The sequence below is a fragment of the Vulpes lagopus genome, chromosome 16 (assembly GCF_018345385.1).
Source record: "Vulpes lagopus strain Blue_001 chromosome 16, ASM1834538v1, whole genome shotgun sequence".
NCBI classification, from domain to species: domain Eukaryota; kingdom Metazoa; phylum Chordata; class Mammalia; order Carnivora; family Canidae; genus Vulpes; species Vulpes lagopus.
In genome coordinates, this window is record NC_054839.1 from 4,160,300 (window position 1) to 4,180,810 (window position 20,511).

Sequence of the window (20,511 nt, forward strand, 5' to 3'; positions counted from 1 at the left end):
TTCTGAAATTCTAAACTGAAATCATTCAGCTGGAACAAAAGTAATATGAGGCAGGAAAGGGCAGCCTCGTGTTCTCTTTGGTGACCAACTTGTCCCCTGAGTCCCTGGTTCATGTCACTCTGTCCCTCTGTGTGTGTGTGTGCTCAGGCTCCATGGCTTCCTTCCAGCAGGTGTGTTCACTCCACCTAATGAGCACCCAGGTTCTTTGCAGAAATGGTGCAGAGGACTTTGGGAATCTCCTCTGCAGAGGCACGAGAAGGAGAAATAATGACATTCTGCTAGTGCAGTCAAAGAGGAGGGGCAGCATGAAAGCCTGCCAATAGTGCTCTTCTACAGACATTTCACCAAGATCATAATCCCAAGATTTCAAGGATTAAAACAAACAAAACAAAAAAAAAAACATTCTCATAATTCCTAAATATACTGCACATTCCCAATTTTTGTTAATTAAAGAGTTAATTTTCCAACTTACAAGCTGATCAGTGAATTTCCTTTGGAATTAAAATTGTCCTGCAAGCCCCATGCTTGCCTCTCACGGGTATGGTGAAGAGCAAGTAAGGCATTCTTACTTTCATTCATCATAGATTTTTCATTCCTATATACATCCTCCACAAAAGACAAAAGAAAGGTAAAGATTTTTCTCCTTCTCATTTATCATTATTTTTCACTCCCCTTTAGTGCAAAACTCAAAATCTATTCAAACATGTTCCTTAATAATGTTCCTTTAAATGGAACATTGTAATGTCCTTTGCATTACAAGCATTTGCTACTAATGTCATCTGCCACTTTAAGACCATGACATACATGTACAGAAGTTTTCAGAAGTGCCACATGTATATCTAGCAAGCCATTTTTGCTATAAATGTCTCCTTCCTCATGATTAGCATCCAGAGAAGGTTCAGAGGCAGCTTTTACCTAGCTTAGAAAAATGTTTAAAAAATCAGGCATTGAAGGAAGCCTTTATGGACTCATGGGAAAAGCCAGTGACAAACTATTTTTCACCTTATGAGCATCAGTGTAGAGCATTTGGTACAGATGTCACTCGAGTCCCTGAGCACTTCAAGGTGAAATGATGCAAGGACAAAAGTTTATAGTCAAGGATAATCAGAGAGCTCAAGCTTCTAAGTTGACGACTGGATGCAAGGAGAAGCAGGCAAACTTGAGAGTAAAACAGTAACTAAATAGTCTCAGCCATACAATCATAAGCTAAGTTTTTATGCAAGCCCTGTATTAATTAATATATGCTGATACCCAGAAATACACTTCTCACATTCCTTTCTACACATTACTATTTTTTTTAATTACTGCGTGTATGTATCTTTTTCTTGAAAAGGTCAAATTTTAAAGATTTCTAACACTATCTGCATTTGGACCGCCCTGGAATAATTTCAGAACCTGAAATGAAGAGGAAATACATTTCAGCATGTAAAACGTCTTTCAAAGTCACCATCCTCTGTCACTCATCTGGAGGTGGCCAGAAGACCCACCTGAATGGTGGCATCTGCATACAATATTTCAAGAAGACAACTGTATGAGCAAAATATCCAGCTTACTTACAGCACTTGATGAAATGATAGTGAGACATCTTTCCATCTCAGACAGCAATCTTGCTATGGGCTCCAGCATCCTCTTCTGCTACACCTGTCGTTCCCAGGAAATGCATTATTTAGAGCCCTGACTCAGGTAACAGTTTGCCTCAGGACGCATTATTAAACGGAGGCTCTGTTCCATGATCACGCAAAAAGCTTCAAACTCATTCTCATTCAGCAGCTGGAGTTCAGCTAAGCCTCTTGGTGGATCTGGAGTCACCACGCTGCACGTGCTAGCGTAGCACGGTTGATTGACAGAGCTCCTAGTACCACAGGCCCGGGAATCGTCCTCTAATTGGTGCTCACATGCAGCCACATTCTGCCCACATAGAGGTGTGCTGCAGTGCGGCTCTCCCGGTCCTGCCTGTTAATGGCTTTTCAATAGCTTTCAAATGGCAGCAAACTAGCTGATGAGTGGGCTGGAGGGAAGAAACTGAAGGAGGGATCCTAAATCTTATTTGTTCACGTTGTCCAGGAGCCAAATGTGACCAGATTCTTAGCCGGTGGCAGAGCTGATTATTTTTAGCGGCCACCAGTTGCTGTGTGTGAAGAGGAAATGCAGAGCAGGACCTCAAAATACCAGCTCTTAGGACGAGAGGTCGTTTGATCTGCCTCTAGTCATGAAGAAATTACATTTCACGACACATCTTTTTGGTTTTCTATGCAAAATGAAAAACTTAAATTATCCACAAAAAGCTTCTGATTTGCATAGCTTTACAAATTTAGGATTCTGCTACCTCTGCAGACTGAAATGGATTTCACTGTACAACCAAATGAAATAAGTCTGAATGGAAAGAAAGAAATATATGGTCTTCAAGGATTATTGCAATCAAAAATATCATGCTCATAAGGCAATAGCCATGTTAGCCAAAGAAAAGGGTCACATTTAAGTCTCTCACAAATGCAAGCCAATTGTTTTTGCAAACTGATACTTTTTTTTATCATGATCTCTGCAAGTGAGTTGGCACAGTCTAGAATTTGTGTTTTAGATTCTGGGGCCTTGGAAAGACAAATATGCACAGTACATTGAATAGGTACATCATTCTACAGTAGAAACCCACATCTAGGTTCCCCTACTGAGCCAAACTTAAAAAGCAGCCCCTTTATTAAGCACAAAGATTATGGAATTCAAACCTGTGCATCAAAGACTCATGGCTTAAGTTTTCAAGTTTTCTACCATTTTAGTAGTATGATGTAGAAGAACGAGTTCAAGGTTTGATCGGGATGGCCTGAGTTCAAATCCAGATTCTACCACTTATCAGAGTATCAACTTGGACTAGTTTAGAAGGATAGAAAAACACCCATCCACATTCTAGTTTATACTGTTGGGATGCACTAAAGGTTGTCATCAGCTTCATGTGGAAACAATAGTTAGCTATAAGCTGAATAACTGCAATGCACACTTCCACTTGTTTTCCCAAGAACCAGAATGAGGATTGTTAGCTGTTATCAGTAATATTCTTCATTAATTCATTCATTCCTCAATTAATTATTCAGCGCCTATGGTATGCAATCACCATTTAAGAGCTTTTCAGGAATAAAAAATTGCCTTTATATACAAGGAATATACAATCCACTATTTAAAGATTTCCTTATGTGTGTGTCAAATGTCTCCTAATAAAACTGTGAGACACAACTCTGTATGTCTGTTATCTGACAGAGAGCAAGGCTCTTTCTCACTGCATGACAAGTCTTTGTAGGCACATACAATATCATGAGTTTATGAGAATGTTGTTCAGTGTCTCTTTGGAGAAAGCACTACCCATCTGGATATCCCTTGCCCTCCTCTTAACACAAAGGTGTGTCATCTCCATACCTTCCTTAAATATGAAAATTTCTTAGTTTTCTGAAAATTGCATGCTGCCACATAATACTCAACAAACATCTAAGACAATTGAGCTCTACGACACTATTTACTCTTTGAAGGGAAAAAAATTAAAGTATGAGATTCAGATAAAGCATGGTATCCTCTTGGCAAACAAAATACATTATTGAAAATAAGACTGAGTTGGGCTCAAAACAATCTGTTATTAACTCAAAACTCCCCTATATAAGCATTCTGAACAATGTCCCCCACAAACTGTAACACCTCTCCCATATTTGGAAATGCATTTATTATTCTCTGGTTCACTTATTCCATAGATATTTGGCAAACCCTAAGACACATGAGAAGGAAGGCTAGTGTCGTCCCTGCCCTCAAAGTGCTTACTGTTTGGTGAAATACTGATAGTCACACAGGGGAGTGTGGGAGACATTATAGGATGGGAACTGTGGATCTCTGAAGCAACCTAAAGGAGCAATCTCCAACCCACTTTAGAGTTGAAGGAGGCTATCTGAAGAGATGTATTCTACCTTTATTATAATACTCAGGGTCTGCCTTTATGCATGAGCTGTATATACATAGAATTCTTCCAGATTAAAAAGTTCTCACATCCTTTTTTTCCCTCTGGCAACCACATACTTGTGCTCAAAACACTAATAGGAGTTTGTTTAACTACAAAGAAATACAGCTTTACGTTTTTCTTCATTATCAAACCAAAAATTTATGCAGGCATTATTACAGAGGGAAAATAATTTTGGCTTTATAACTTTACTCCCTTTATAAAATAGAAAAACAATGGTAACTTACAAATGGTTAAAATTTCTTGATCTCTACCCACCCCTAAGAAACTAAGCTCAGTGTCAGGATATCAGATCGATCATTTCAGAATTCTGTGAATCTGATATAGTAAATATAACATCAGAGTTGGCTATGGTAGTAGGTAGCGAAGATTTAGATTATATTAGCTACATTCTTAGTAACCTATCTGTTTTGCAGACTGTAATCATTAAGTACAAAATGTAATCATTCAGGGTTGCCCAGGTGGCACAGTCGGTTGGGCATCAGACTCTTGGTTTCGACCCCAGTCGTGATCTCAGAGTTGTGAGATCAAGTCCCGAGAGAGGCTCTGCGCTCAGTGTGGAGTCAGCTTGGGATTCTCTCTCCCGCTCCCTCTGTCCCTTCTGCTCATCTCTTCTCTCTCTCTCTCAATAAATAAATCTTTTTAAAATGCAATCATGCTTTAAAAGAAGTTGTTTTTCACTACAACAAAACTTACTCATAAAGCACAAGTATCTTATTATTTTATTACCTTTCATAATTATTACAATGACCAACTGCTATCTTTGAATGTCACCCACAGCATTTCAAAAGCAATTTGGAACAATAAAGAAATTCCTTCCTCTCTTTTATACGCCAAACAGCTGCTCACTATTCACACTATTTCTGATTTAAAAAAACACATAATTTCTTCCTTTCAAATGTTAGTATCATTATACACTAGGTTTTGTTTCAAATGATTTCCTGGCCAAAAAAAAAAAGAAAGAAAGAAAAAGAAACTGGAATGATTCTAGTGACAGACGAGCATTTTAAAATTATGCTCTTGCTTATTATTAAATATCTTTTTAAATGGGATATGTGTGATATATAGCTTCAAAATAGGTTTTCCAGTGAAAGCTCACAGGTGAGATACTACTTCCCTTATACTTCGTTTTGGAGTGATATATTATGCCAGCCTTTTCAGATATAATTTCTAAATCTAATAATTCTGCATTTTTTCACACTTTACTAAATCATGAGATTAGAATTCAAGTGTACCAACACTGTCAGTTTAGGTAGGGTTCATATAGAGGAGGTTACTATAAAAATTCCAAGTGAGCTATAAATCACATGCACAAAGTGTTCGTAATTCAAATTCAAGCTCTATGACATAGGCACCTTTGCCTCTGCTCTGGGAATGGGCTGGGGTTTATAGAAGACTTTGATGAAACAAATCACACACAGGTTTTTGATCTACACATAATCCACACAAAATGGCTGTGAATTAAATTTACAGTACCACCTGTCACAAATACGGATGCTTCTACATAGATGGAGCTACCATTTTCTCTCCTGAGAATAATACTCTAGTTTGTGGCACCCTATAAGACTTCAGGGGCCCTTTTCTTGGCTGCAGAGAAGGAAAGATGTCAGTCGTCCAAAAGAAATTGGCATCACTGAAGTCAGTACTTGCTAGAAAATCAGTCTCACTGGTCATCCCACAGCTGCCTCAGGACCGGGATCAAGTCTGCCTTGCATGACTCATCAGAGCCCCTGCATCTCTAACCAGCTCCCCTTCCACAGTCTGCCACCTGTTGGGACTGATCTGAATTCCAGTCAGTCTGTGTTACATCAGATTCAGGCTTCCCCACCCTCAAGCAGCCACACAGATCTCCTTCCAGAATAAATGGCCATTTAACATAGATGTAGGTAATTATGGGGCAAACAGAGGAAGAAATTTACACCATAGATCTGTATGGCTGGAAGGAAAGGAGAAGTTAACGTGGACCAACCTTTCTGTGGCAGCAGACCAGTGAGGAGGCTGACCCAGCTGAGCACCATTTAGTGCCTAAATAGAAACATGTGATGTATGGGCTTGAAAATACTCATTAGCATCAGCACTAACATTTTCATAGAATAGCAATGTAAAGTAAAAAAGAATACAATTTTAAAGTTGCTCCATGGAAGGCTGAAGATGCTCTTTATGTAATGCAATATAGAGCAATATAACATATACATATACATAGACATGTGTTGATATGGATATATATATAGATCTATTTATATATGCACATACACACAGGCTATATGTGAGGCTCTAGCTGTCCCACAAAGGCATCTGGTTACCCATATTCCCTTTGCAATTTTTTTCTCCCTAATCAAAATGAAATGCTTTGAATTCTAATGAGTATCAATTAAAGTAGCTATCTAGGAAAGGAAATCTGTAAACTTTTGCAAATGTATTTACTTGAATGTTAACACCACTTTGAAATCTTTCTAGCATACGTGTTACAACTATTTAAGATGACCTCCCCACTTTCAGATATTGCTCCAATTCACCAAAATTTGACAATGAACACAAGTTTGCATATCTTAACTGTAAATGAGACATGGACAGTGCTAGTGTCTGTACGGCTGCACCTAGGTTTGTGTGAATGTGTGTGTACATAGGTACGTGTAAACAAAAGAGTAAGTATTCTCTGCCTTGTTCTTCAATCCATTTGTGGGGGTGCATGGCTTTCTGTAAGTGAGGGGCAAACGGACTTTTTTCTTTTTTAAAGATTATTTATTTATTTGAGAGAGAGAAAAAGAGAGAGCACAGGCAGGGGGAGGGACAGATGGAGAAGGAGAAACAGACATCCTGCTGAGCAGGGAGCCCGATATGGGGCTCCATCCCAGGACCCTGAGATCACGACCTGAGCTGAAGGCAGACACCTAAACAACTGAGCCACCCAGGTGTCCCATACAAATGGACTTTCAATGATGACAAAGGTAACTGTAGAGATTAGTGATGGCCTGGCTAACAAAGCTCAACTAGGTGGGCATATCTCTAAACAACTGTCACTAAGGAGATAGTTCAGTGAAGTATTTTGATGATGTAAAAGATCATCTTAATTTTCCTGAAAAAGAAAGAATTTGGAGGTAATTAAATCTGGAACTCTCCCTCCTAGTTCCCCAATTGATATGTATTCCTTTTAAAAGAAAAAAAAATAGTCTCAGAGTGCCTGGGTGGCTCAGTTGGTTAAGGGTCTGACTCTTGGTTTCAGCTCAGGTCATGATCTCAGGGTCGTGAGATTGAGCCCAACATTGGGGCTCCATACTCAGTGGGGAGTTTGTTTGGGATTCTCTCTCTGCTTCTGCCCTTTCCCCTACTCATGCATGAGATCTCTCAATCTCTGTCTCTCTCTCTCTGTCAAATTAACAAATGAAATCTTTTAAAAAACAAAAGACTCTTAAATTGAATCTTCTCCCTGCCCACCCCCCACACACACTAAGTTACTTGGTCAATTTCTCAGCATCCACTGAAATTCACTTTGAGCCCATTTAACCTACAAACTCTTCTTGATGTATCTTGGCCTAAGCTAGTCCTAGCCTTAACTGACCCTCTATTCACTTTTCTATGTGCCAGTCAATCCGGCACGTGGTAATACAATGCTCTGTATTTTTCTTTAATTACTTTTATAATTAGTTATTTGAGGTACAGACCTTCTACTTTTGCTTGCTTCCTGCAAAGTCCAAAACATCAGTGAACATTCGAGGGTCACCAAAGAACCCGAGAATTAGAACTGCTACAAAGCATCTTCTGGATCATGACACGTAATGTCTGGGGCAATATTTTATTAAATTCAGGATCACTGAGCACTCAGGAAAACATAATTTACTAGACCTGAGAGAGGAGCACAGCAGAGAGGTGGAAGACATGCCCTACTATAAGTGAGCATATAAGCACAAGTCAACTTTGCCTTTCATTTATTTGCCTTTTCAATGTTCCCTGTGAATTTAAAATGGAACATAGGAAGATAAGGGGTCAAGTTTAAACACTGATGACTTCCTTTTTCTAAACGAATTCCCCCCAAAGTTAAAAAAATAAATGAACTCCCTGATTGCAGATTCCCCTTTGGACTACAAAAGCTAAAGTGTGGCCTCTGTATTTGACGGACAAAATTTAATAGCATATTAAAGTGATTTGGAAAAAAATTGTACAGTGAAATACCCAAATTCCTAAATGGCATCAAATTCTTTCACAAACTCAAAAGCTAAAGCTTTTTGGAAAAGTTGAAATAGCATTCATTATTGGGGCAGCTCTCCATAATGATCTTCACATGCCTATAGTCTGGGCTGTCAGGGCAAAGAGCACCCACCAGAAACCTTGGTTTAAGGATTAATATGCCTAAGGGGGTACCACAGGGATAAGTGGAGGAACTCCTCAGAGTGAAGCTATAAACACTAGTAAGCTCTATAGGCACTGGATAAAGCTAATGAAGCCCCAGGAGGATGGCACATCCTTTCCATCACCATGGCTCCTCTGGTGGGTGACCTGTCCTTCCACATCAGTGATCATGCTTACATATGGACCCTGTTTCTGCCACTCCTTAAAGGTCAGACCACTTCTTTGAGATTTCAGTTCCTCAGATGAAAAATGGAGGTAATGATACATACTACACATAATTCTCACGGGTAGGTTAGGCACTTGGCAAGTGCATTCCCAATAATTATTGTCAAAATAATTTGTACACCCCTGATGTTCCACTGACCTAGTTCTATCTTTATATTAGTGAAACTATTTATGTGATTTGTCCTGAACACATCAATACCCTTTGGGACAGACTTGCAGACATCCGTGACTAGTAACACCAAATCTCAGTAAACATTTACTCCGTGCTTGTTATGAGCCAGGCATTAAACACATACTCCACTACTTCATAGAATTCCGTCAGTCCTGGAAATACCTGTGTGCATGGTGCACATGACAGTTAGAGATCAGACCTAGTTGCTGCCCTTTGAAGCTTTACAAAAATTATAGACCAGGAAGTAGGAATTATTGAAAGACTCTGCACAATACCTTGAATGCATTATGAAGCAGCTCACCAAAGCTTGAGGGTCTGGAGATATTCTTGAAGAAACCTGTCTACCTGAGTAAACACCTGAGTATAAGAGGAAAAATATCTGGTAAAAGAAGTGAGCAGAGGGGGTGACATGGGGGATGTTCAACACCTGCTCAGATTTAAAAAGGGAGGATCACCTAGGTGGCTCAGCAGTTAAGCAACCACCTTTGGCTTGGATAGTGGGATTGAGTCCTGCCTCAGGCTCCCCACAGGAAGCCTGTTTCTCCCTCTGCCTGTGTCTCTGCCTCTCTCTGTGTGTCTCTCATGAATAAATAAAATATGTGAAAAAACAAACATTTAGGTATGACTAAAGGAGAAGTTTGTGGAATGGCCAGGTGAGAGGAGAGCCCAGAGAAATCATCAGAGGCCAAGGTGGGGACAAGTGGTGAGGTGATTCTATTCCTTTTCGTGAAACATAAAGAGGCAGGAGATTTGAATGCTGAAAGGACATGAGTAGAGGTGGGATTCATGACCATCACTCCGACTACAGGGAGGGAATGCACAGGGGAGCACAGGAGGGTTGTCTCCATAGGTAGCCATGCTGGGAAAGTGAGGCAGAAATGCTGGAAGCCAGAGTGGAGGTAAGACGTGTGAGTGGAAAAAGCAGAGCGTGCATCCTTCTCCAATCAAACTGTAAGACCCTCCACCACCTACATCAAAATCTCCTCCCTGTGTCCGCTTTCTTCTCTATAAGTGCCTCTTTCCTGACCTGCCATCCAGCCCTTCTCCCTAACCTCAGAAGGACAGACTTAATTTGACCTTCTATGCTATTTCTACTCATGTCGTGTCACCAATCCTGCAAACATCTCTTCTCTAGAAACCCAAACTCTGCAAGTTCCGCTCACAGAACTGGCTTCAGAAGAGAGTCTGCGATGCTGGCAAAAGCTACTTGTATTAATCCTCCCCCTGTGTTTGATCCCTCCTTTTTCATCTTTAGGGTGGCTCAGGTCTCGAATATCAGAACCATCCTGAAACTCAGGTAATCAAAAAATAAATAAATAAATACATGTAGTATCATTCCCTTTGACACTCCCAGAATAAATATTCAAACCAGTTGTACAGAACAAGTAAATCATGAATAAGCTTTTCAGGGAACAGTTTTAGGAAGTGACTTCAAATTCTTCTTAAGGCTTGATTTTGTATAGCAAACAATTGATAAGTGCTTATCATTTATCAGACACTGTTCTAATCACTATATGGTCCTGACTCATCTAATTCTCATAACAGACCTCCAGAGTAGGAGCTATCATCTTTATTTTTAACAGAAGAGGAAACTGAGTCACAAAGCCTAAAGAAGATGTCGAAAATCCCATGACAATGAAGCACATACTGGCTCACCAAGACAATCAGGCCACAGCATTCACCATATCCTGATTCACTGCATACCATTTCCTTGACTGGGGATCAAGCCTTTCTTTTAGATTCTAGAACATGCCAGGGACTCTCAACCCTAAGCACATACTTCTCCTTCCATCTGGAACATTCCTTACTGCCTTTCTTAACCCCAACTTCTTTTGTCTGATTAACTCAACCCTACATACTATGTATATATAGACGGAGAGGAGAGAGAAGGGGAAGTGGCACATGGAATAGATCTACAGAGAGGAAAAGATGAAAGGTAAGAAGGTGGGTAAATTAAGGTAGAAAATGAGCAATGGAGGATCCAAAGTTAGGGAGTCGCTTCTTTTCTTTGTCCCCCAGCCCATTGTTCTTTCACTAGGTGACTACAGTTATTTATTGCTGCCATGCCTTCTGATTCTGCATCCTATTATGGATTATTTATGTCCTATGTGGGCTTTCTCTCAAAATGCTAATATGATGCTAATACAATGATGTTTACTCTTACACCCTAGAAAATCCATCATGGCAGCACTGCAATGTACAGGGTCACTCAACCATAAATGCAAAGAGAAGGGAAGTATTAAGAAAAGATCTACAGATAAGAAGTAGGACTTATTTGAGAGAAGGAAGATACATTTTTATATACACAGGATTTAAGAGGTAGAGAGGAATGGAATTTTGGATTCTTATGAGGTAGGTAAGCTGTAACAACTTTAATAGACTCTTCTTTCAATTTAACATATTATAGCTGCTAGCAATCATAAGTAGGCTGTTAATATTATAGGATTATTTTCAGAGCACAGAGGATGTTGATATACATCTCTAGACCCCAATATGGAGGTGTTAATTAAGTGGTTTAAGGTAGGATGTAATGTGATGGGTGCGAAGAAGTTTCACCAAAATAAAAGTCTCACATGAACCTGATGGGATATTTTGAGGGTGTCGAATATATAACTCTTCATTTACATGAAGTTCAAGAGCAGGAATAACTAATTTATGATGACAGAAGTTTTAAAAGTGGACTATCGATGGGAAAGGAACAATAGCAAACATCCTAGAAGGACAGAAATGTTTCATATTTGGGGCATATTTTGACACAAATATAAATATATACAGATATAAAGGCATACAATGCTTTATTGAGCTGTAAGATTCCTTCATTTTATTGTACCCACATTATATCAAAAAAAAATTTTAAGTGTCACAAAAAGTAACACAGTTCCAAACACAGCAGCAGGAGGTCTAGCAAAAGAAAGATTTCCAAGGGATATAAAACAAAGGTAGTTCATCTTACATTTATTGTTTCAACAACCACTAGCTGACAGGCTACATAGATGATGCAGATGCAGAGTTATCAACACTGAAGGGTCACTGCCCTTAGAATGATTTCCTAGCACGGTGAACTGGCAATTATAATATAATACGGTCAATGCAGAGATCAACTATAAACAGGGCACTCATGCAAGCACAGCGCTCTGTGTCCTTCAGGAGGAAGGGTGCTCATGAGAAGTAAGAAAAGACTTTCCAGGAAAGGGCACCAAGCAAAGGCAGAGTGTGTTACAACTGCTATAGGCCAGCTGGATTTCAGGGACACAGGCACGGAGAGGATTAAGGAGTGGGTGCAGGGGGCCTGGGTGATTCAGTCAGTTAAGCATCTGCCTTGGGCTCAGGTCATGATCTCATAGGGATGGAGTCCCGTGTGGCCTCCCTGCTCAGTGGGGAGACTGCTTCTCCCTCTCCTTGACCCTCCCCCTACTTGTGCTCTCTTGCTCTCTCTCTTTCAAATAAATAAGTGATTTTTTTTAAGAGGTGGTTGGAGTCGAACCTAAAGAGAAAGACAGGACCAAATCACTAAGAACATTGCATGTGGCACAAAGAGCTTCATCATCTCAGTCAGCTTTATTTAATCTGGATTCCACAGACTTCCATAGACTCTTGTGAGAGCATCCACAGCTTTTCAAAGGGATCCCTGACTCAATTAAGACCTTTCTTGAAGTTGAGGGAGAGTGGTTGGCAGATTGTAAGCACAGGAGTTAAATTGTGAGACTCTGGGAAGGAAAGATCACAGGAAGGTAAGATGGGCAGCAGGAATTGTCAATTAGAGGTCCAAACCAGACATAATGAGGCCTTGAAACAGAGCCATGGTGGTGGGGACAGAGAAGACTGGATAAATTCTTAGGAAGTAAGGACTCTAAGTCTGCCAGGGTGGGAAGTGAAATGCAGTGCTAGAGGTGGGAGGGAAAGAAGACTGGCCCCTCAGCAAACGCTCAGGGATTGTGGGTTTGCTGAGGTCCTTGGTGGGGTGGAGGAGGAGGGGGAGGAAGGGGTAGTTTGGGAAAAGGCAAGATTTTTTGCAGACGAAAAGCCAAAGTAATGTCCACAATAGGATGAAAAGTACATGTAGGACCTGTTCAAAATGTCTCAACCTTCAATCCCTATAAAACCATAATTTGTCAATTCACCAAATATTTACAGTGCTTCTGCTGCACACAGGCCCTGAGCTGGTGCTGGAGAGAACACAGGGTGCAGTAAACATGGGCTCTAGTCTCTTTTAATCTCTTCTTTTATTTATCCCTTCGTAACCGTATTTATGGGATCTATACTACAAGGCTGGGTACCAGATCCTGAAGTAAAACCATGGCACAGATAAAGCCTCTGCCTGTGACTAGCTCTCAGACAGAGGAAACTAAACTACATGCTTCTCTGGATTTTTGAAATTCATTTGCAAAAAATAAAATAAAAAAGAGGAAATCAGTCTCAAATCTATTGATGAGGTAGATTTTAAGTAATTTGGGGGTAAATTCATTGACAGGGCTTGAGAGACCGCAGAGGACAAGATCACCATGCCTGCCGACCACACTAAGGAGTAACGTGGGGACACTAGGGGTCCAGATGAGCTCAGTTTCAGACACAGTGAGTCAGGGTTGCTTCTTGAAATTTAGGGAGATGTTCCAGCAGAGAATGAATTATTGGGATCTACATAGCTCTTAGGAAGGGATTGGGTTGTCAATGAGATTTGAAATCCATAGTTAAATAGATATTCTTTAGGTTCCTGGAACCATTTCAACATGGTGGGGAGCATGCATCTCATACAACACCGAGCAACTCTCTGGACACCAGCTGATGTCCTACCATTTGACTCAGGCCAGCTCAATTCTGAAATTCTCCACTGGGAGACAGTGCAGAGTCCACGGTTAAAGGTTCAGTCCCACAGGACTGCTTCCTCCCACCCTCCCACCCCTGCCCCACTTCAGATGCCAGTCCCAAGTCCAGGCTGTTGCCTGTACTTCTGAGCCACTGACACAGAATCAGAGCTTCCAGTGACTCCCTCCTTAGTTTTTTAGAGCGGCTCAGAGAGCTCAGAGAAACACTGTATGTACTAGATCACCAATTCATCCATGAAAGGATAGAACTCAGAAGCAGCTGGATGGAAGAGATGTGTAGGACAAGGCATAAGAAAGGGGAGAGGAGCTTCCAAGCCCTTTCCCATGGAGCACACCACTGTCCCTGAATCTTCACATGTTCACCAACTCAAAAACTCTATGAATCTATCCTTTTGGGGTTTTATGGAGGCTTCATTCTTTATGCATGATTAATTAAATCACTGGCCATTGGTGACTAATTCAACCTCCAGGCCCTCTCCCCTCCCCTAAGGTCAGGGGTGAGACTCAGAGTTACAACCTTCCAATCCTATGGTTGGTTCTCCTGGCAACCAGGCCCCATCCTCTAAAAGCTCTCACTACTTAGGAAATTCCAAGGGTTTTAGGAGCTCTATCCCAGAAACAGAGAAAGAAACCAAATACATAGAGTTGACCCTGAACAATGTGGGCTTGCTCTCTGCTGGTCCATGTGAAACTTTTAAAACTCAGCTCTAAAAGTATATTTTCTCTTCTTTACTATTTTCTTAATACCATTTTCTTTTCTCTCGCTTACTTTATTGCAAAAATACAGAATATAATACATACAACATACAAAATATGTGCTAATCGACTATATTATCATTAAGGCTTCCAGTCAACAGTAGGCTTAGTAATTAAGTTTGGAGAAGTCAAAAGTTATATGCAGAATTTCAATCCTGTAGGGGTAGGGGATTGGTTCCCTTCACACCCAGGTCATACAAGGGTCAACTGTATTTCTTATAAATCACAGAAATGGAAGCCCTGGGTGTGGGAAGATCACCAGGGAGAGAAAAATCTGAGAAAAAAAATCCTCTAGCATTGATCCCAGAATTGGATATACCACATGTACATGAACAGGAGGAAAATAACATACAAGCAAGAAAGATGTAGAGAGAAAGAAATATCTCCCTTGTGCTTGATTAGTTTGGCTTACTTATATTATTAGATAGTACCTTTTGTGCCTTATAAGATTTATATTCCTTATTTTTCCTCCACTAAACAATGAACACAAACCTAGCCTTATCTATCTTTGAATCCCCAATGCCCAGGACACAGTTGTTCACTCAACACATTAATAAGAAAAGCCTCCACATGGTATACAGTTGGGATACAATAATAGTGGTGCGTTTATTAATAATAAAAGTTTATTTAAGCAATTCTTTATCTTTGCTCTGATGCTTTCCTGGGTTTCCACATTCAACTGTAGGAAGAGACCTGATCAGGTTCTAATAGCACTTTCTCCTCTACATCTGGTCTCTTGCACCTAGTTACTGATAGATTCTGACACATTTCTCCAAAAAAAGTTCCTAAAGTAATATATGGCATGCAATCTACATAGAGCACTAAGTAAGGAATCTGGATGGTGCACAAAGACCTTCCTAGTTCCTAGGATTGAACATGGCTTCGGGGCCAGACAGAAGATCCTCCTTTAACTCACTCAGAGATTGGTTTACACACGAAGGCAAAACAAACCAGCTGCCCATGGACAGATTCGAGTCATTACCATCCTGTGACTTACCACCAAATGGCTAAGACTGAACTACAGGAGAAAGTGGCAGAGGTGCTATCCACTATTTTCTCAAATATCAGAAGCACGTACTGTAACAGGGAAGATATATATAAGAATCCCCAGAACAAATTGAGATCGCAGTTAGTTGAAAAGATTTCCTTTTGTTCTGGATGCCTGCTAACTGGTTCTATTTATTTGGGCATAAAATACTGAGCAAGGGAACAGATTTTCTCCTTAATGTCTATTACATGTTCAATTTTCATTTGAACTTCTTCAAATGTTCAATTTAATAAGTTATTGAAAGACTACTATGTGCAAAAGCCTTTATCTAAAGGCTAATGTGGACAAGATGACTGACAAAAATGCATGGGTCCTGCCCTCGAGGGACATCGGTTTGGTGGGGAAGAGAGGATGCACATGAAAGTCATTAGCTAAATTTGGCCAAATTTTTTTATGCCAAATCAGGGGCTTTACGCAGTGCTATGGGGTCTCTGAAAAGAGAGTGACCCATTCTAGCTTGGGATATAAGGGGCTGCATTTGAGCTGAGCAAGGAAGATGGATAAGGAAGTTCAGATTGCAGAACGGTATAGTCGGCTCAGGAAAGGGCAAGTGCGTGCTCTATTTGTATAAGAATAGACTGTTCAGTATGAAGATAGATCATCATAAGTTAGGTTGTTTGAAAACTAAACCTACAATAATAAGAATGCCTCTGGCAACCACTCATCTACTTCCTGTCTCTGGATTTTCCAATTCTAGACATTTCATAAATGAAATCAAACCATATGTGGCCTTTTGTTTCCGGCTTCTGTCCCTTAGCATAATGTTTTCAAGGTTCATGCATTTTGTAGCACAGGTCAATACTTCATTCTTTTTTATGGTAGGATAACATTACATTGAATGGATATACCACCTTTTGTTTCCTATTTCAATTGATGGATATTTGGGTTGTTGTCACTTTTTTGCTATTATAAACTATGCTGCTAAGAATATTTATGTATAGGTTTTCGTGTGGAAATGTCTTAAATTCTCTGTTATGTACCTAGAAGTGGAATTGCTGGACCATAGGAGAACTCTATATTTACAATTTTGCATAGCCACCAAACTGTTTTCCAGAGTGCGTGCACCATTTTATAATCCTATCAGCAGCATATTAGAGTTCTAATTCTTCACACTCGCACAACAGGATATCATCTGACTGTCTGACATTTTTATTTTAACTATCCTAGTGGATATGAGGTGTAGCTCATCATTTTGATTTGTATTGCCTTAATTATTAATGATGCCAAATATCTTTATATATCTAATGAAAGCTTTTTTTCCCCAGAGTATATAAAGTAATTAATTGACAACTCAATTAGATCTACAGATGAAAAGATATTTGGCATATATTTCCAAATACTGTCTTGAATTCCATGGGTTGTATTTTCATTGTCTTGATGGTATCCCTCTACCATATAAATATTAATTTTGATGTAGTTTACCCTTTGTTTTCACTAGTGATGTTGGTGTCCTATCTAAGAACTCATTGCCTAATCCAAGGTCATAAATATTTACTCCTATAAAAGCCAGGCACAGAAATTTAAGTACTGTACAATCTCATTCCTATGTGAATCTAAAAAGTACAACTCACAGAAGCAAACAGTACATTGGTGGTTGCCAGACGGGAGGAGGAAATGAAGAGATATTTGTCAATGGGTACACACTTAAAATTGTAAGATGAATAGGATCTGGGAATCTAATACACAGTGTAGCAACTACAGTAGTTAATAATACTATATTGTATACCTGAAGTTTCCTAAGAGTAAGTCCTCACCATTCTCACCAAAATAAATAAGTAAATAAGGTACCTAAGTGAGGTGATGGATATAATAATGAGCTTACTGTGTTAGTCATCTCACTATAACATGCATATGTCAAGTCATCCCATTGTACACCTTAAATATACACAATTTTATCAGTTAATTACACATCAATAAAGCTTGAAGGGGAAAGCATAAAGTTTAAGAAACTAAACTTTCCTTTTCCTGTACCTTAAAAAAAAGATTTACCCCTGTGCTTCCTGCTAAAAATTAACATTTTAGTTTTAGCATTTCCATTTAGGTCTATAATCCAGTTCAAGTTCATTTTTGTATACGGTATGAAGTATGAGCCCTACTCGATTCTTTTGAATGAATATTCAGATAATCAGTTGTCCTAGCACCATTTGCTGAAAAGACTACTAATTCTCACTTCGGTGGTCTTGACAACTTTGTCAAAAACTGATTGATCACAAATATAAGAGTTTTTATCTAGACTCTTAATTCTCTTACATTAGTCTATATATCTAGCCTTATGCCAGTATCGCACTGTCTTGACTGCTGTAGTTTTGTAATAATTTTGAAATTGTGGAACATCAATCCTATAATTTGGTTCTTCATCAAGACTGTGTAAGCTAGTATGGGTTCTTTACACTTATACATTGATTTTAAGCTCAGATTGTCAATTTATTCAAAAAGACCAGTTGTAATTTTAGTAAGAATTACATTTAACCTGTATACCAGTTTGGGGAGCACTGTCATATTTCCAAGAAAGCCTTCAATCCATAAAAACATGATGTATTTCAATTTACCTTGGACTTCCTTCACTTCTCTTAACAGTACTTTGTAGTTTTAAATGTATGAATCTTATTTCTTTTGTTAAATTTATTCCTACGTATTTTACTGGTTTTGATGCTATCTGTAAATGGAACTGTTTTCTTAAAGTATTACATTGCTCATTACTAGTTAATAGAAATACAATTATTTTTTTTTTACTGATCTTGTATATTGTAAACTGAAGAACTCATTTATTATTTACATTTGTGTGGTGAGGGAGGGGTTTCCTTAAGACTTTCCATATGCAAGATCACATTATCTGCAAACTGATCATATTATTTCTTCCTTTGCAATCTCAATCCTTTTTCTTTCATTTTCTTGCCTGATTGCCCTGGCTAGAATCTCCAGTATGTTACTGAATTGAACCGATAAAAGCAGACATCCTTGCCTTGTTCCTGACCTAGGGATAAATCTTTCATTCTTTCAATATTATACATCATTTTAGGTGTGAGTTTTTCATAGATGAGGTTTATCAGGTTGAGGAACATTCCTTCTATTCCTAGCTTATTATGTCTCTTATCCTGAGAGGTTTTTGGATTTTGTCAGATGTTTTTTCTGGACCTATTGAGAGGATCATTCAGTTTTTGTCTTCTGTTCTATTAATACAATGTGTTACATCAATTGATTTTCATATGTTAAACCAACCTTGCATTCCTGGGATAAATTACACTTGGTCATATTATATAGTCCTTTTATAAGGACTTGGATTTTGTCTGTTAATATTTTATTGAATCCTTTTCTTTTCATATTCACAAATGACACTTGCTTATCTTTTCTTGGAATGCTTTTGTCTAATTTTATTATCAGGAAAACACTGGCTGCATAGAATGATTTGGGAAATGTTCCTTCCTCTTCTGTCATGACACTAAATTTTGAGCATATTTAGTTACACAGTCAAGCTAACTTACACGAGCATAATCAATAGGGGTGCTAATTGGGTGTCAGGAATTAAAGAGAGAGAAGGAGTGAAGACGAATTTTAGAATGTCTCAAGAACATCAGAAATGAGTGCACATTTGGATTCTATCCCTCATTCACACATTCTCAATGTTTTTACAGACAGAATGTCAAATCCAGAAAGATCACAGATTTTCCCAGACATTGAAATGCGTCCTGCTATACCTAGAAAAATCTGAAAAGAAGTATTTTCATATTTTCATCATATTTAATTGAATTTAGCCATCCTCAGACAATGTGTCCAAATTGCTTTCTTACTTTTACAGCTGACCACAATCAATCCCACTTTCCCAAGCTGGAGCTATGACTTTAGAACTTCAGGCAAGGTCACTCCTGTGTGTCTCATATGGGGCTCCATGACCTATATTCTTTCTCACCTTCAGACAGGCAGTGCTATTTCTTGCTTCAAAATCTGTCTTGGGATAATCCCCCATCCTCATCCGGGCTACTTCTCCACACATTACATCCTGGTTTAATTTCAAGTCCTAGTTCACTTAAGAGTTAACCTTTCTTGGTTTCTATTCTCATTCGACAGGAGAGGCATGGTCTACAAAACAGAGAAGCAAGAACATAAAACAGGTATCAGTTCTGATAACCTGCATTACATTGCCCAGAGTCTGAAAGGAGGAGGTGAGTGTGCAATTAGACAAAGAGCTATCTCTGCCCAGTTCCCACCACCTCTGTTCTCCTCACTCATGCTCACTGCCTCACACCCAACAGTGCTCCTTCCTCTGAGCTCCCCTGTATATGATGTAGGTGTGATCTTAGCATCTATTACTTGGTATCACACTTATCCATTTGCTCAGATGTCTCCTGTGCACTCCTTATGAGCAAGGACCATGTCTTATTTGACATTCTAACTCAGTCATATGGCATATGTTAAATGTTAAATCAGTAAATAGTGAATCTGACTTCTTAAAAGTAAAGGTATTCATCTGTCAAGAGTGTGCAGATATTAACCAGATCTTTCTCATTCGTGTCTACTGCCCAAATATGCCAACTCGTGTAGAATCTTTTCTCATAATACTCAGTAAAACCTTGATTCAAGCATATCACCACTTCTTTTCCTGGCATCAGCATTTTAGCTCTGTTTTCTTTTAACAGATTAAAGATTCCTCTCTCCCTGGGCTCATTCACTCATTAACAGGCAATGTCTAAGACATGGGACTGTAAGATAAGTAAGCTGCAGTCCGTATCTACGGGTAGCTTCACCAGAATCAACTACATGGGCAATTTAAACATTATAATGTTCATATCTTATCCATAAACTAAAGCTTACAATTGATCAAAATCTCTACAAAGATGCACACACATGCATGTGTGTATGTAAAGCATATTGTATTACCTGCTTTCTTTCTATCTAGCTCACTTTAACATACAACTGGAACATGGAAATTTCTCAGGCAGACATAATTTCTCTGTCATGCCTTTTGCCTATTTTGTTTAGTAATTGTTATGCCTAAAATCAAAAGTTTAGAATCAAGGGTCTCCATTCCAGCTCTGCGCCATTTGCAGGTGAAGTGAGTATGACCTAAGGGCTTGCCTTCCCTGGGACTCCATTTACTCATTACATGGAACAAAAGACCCTTTGATGGGCTTCTGAGGGGTTTTGTAGAGGA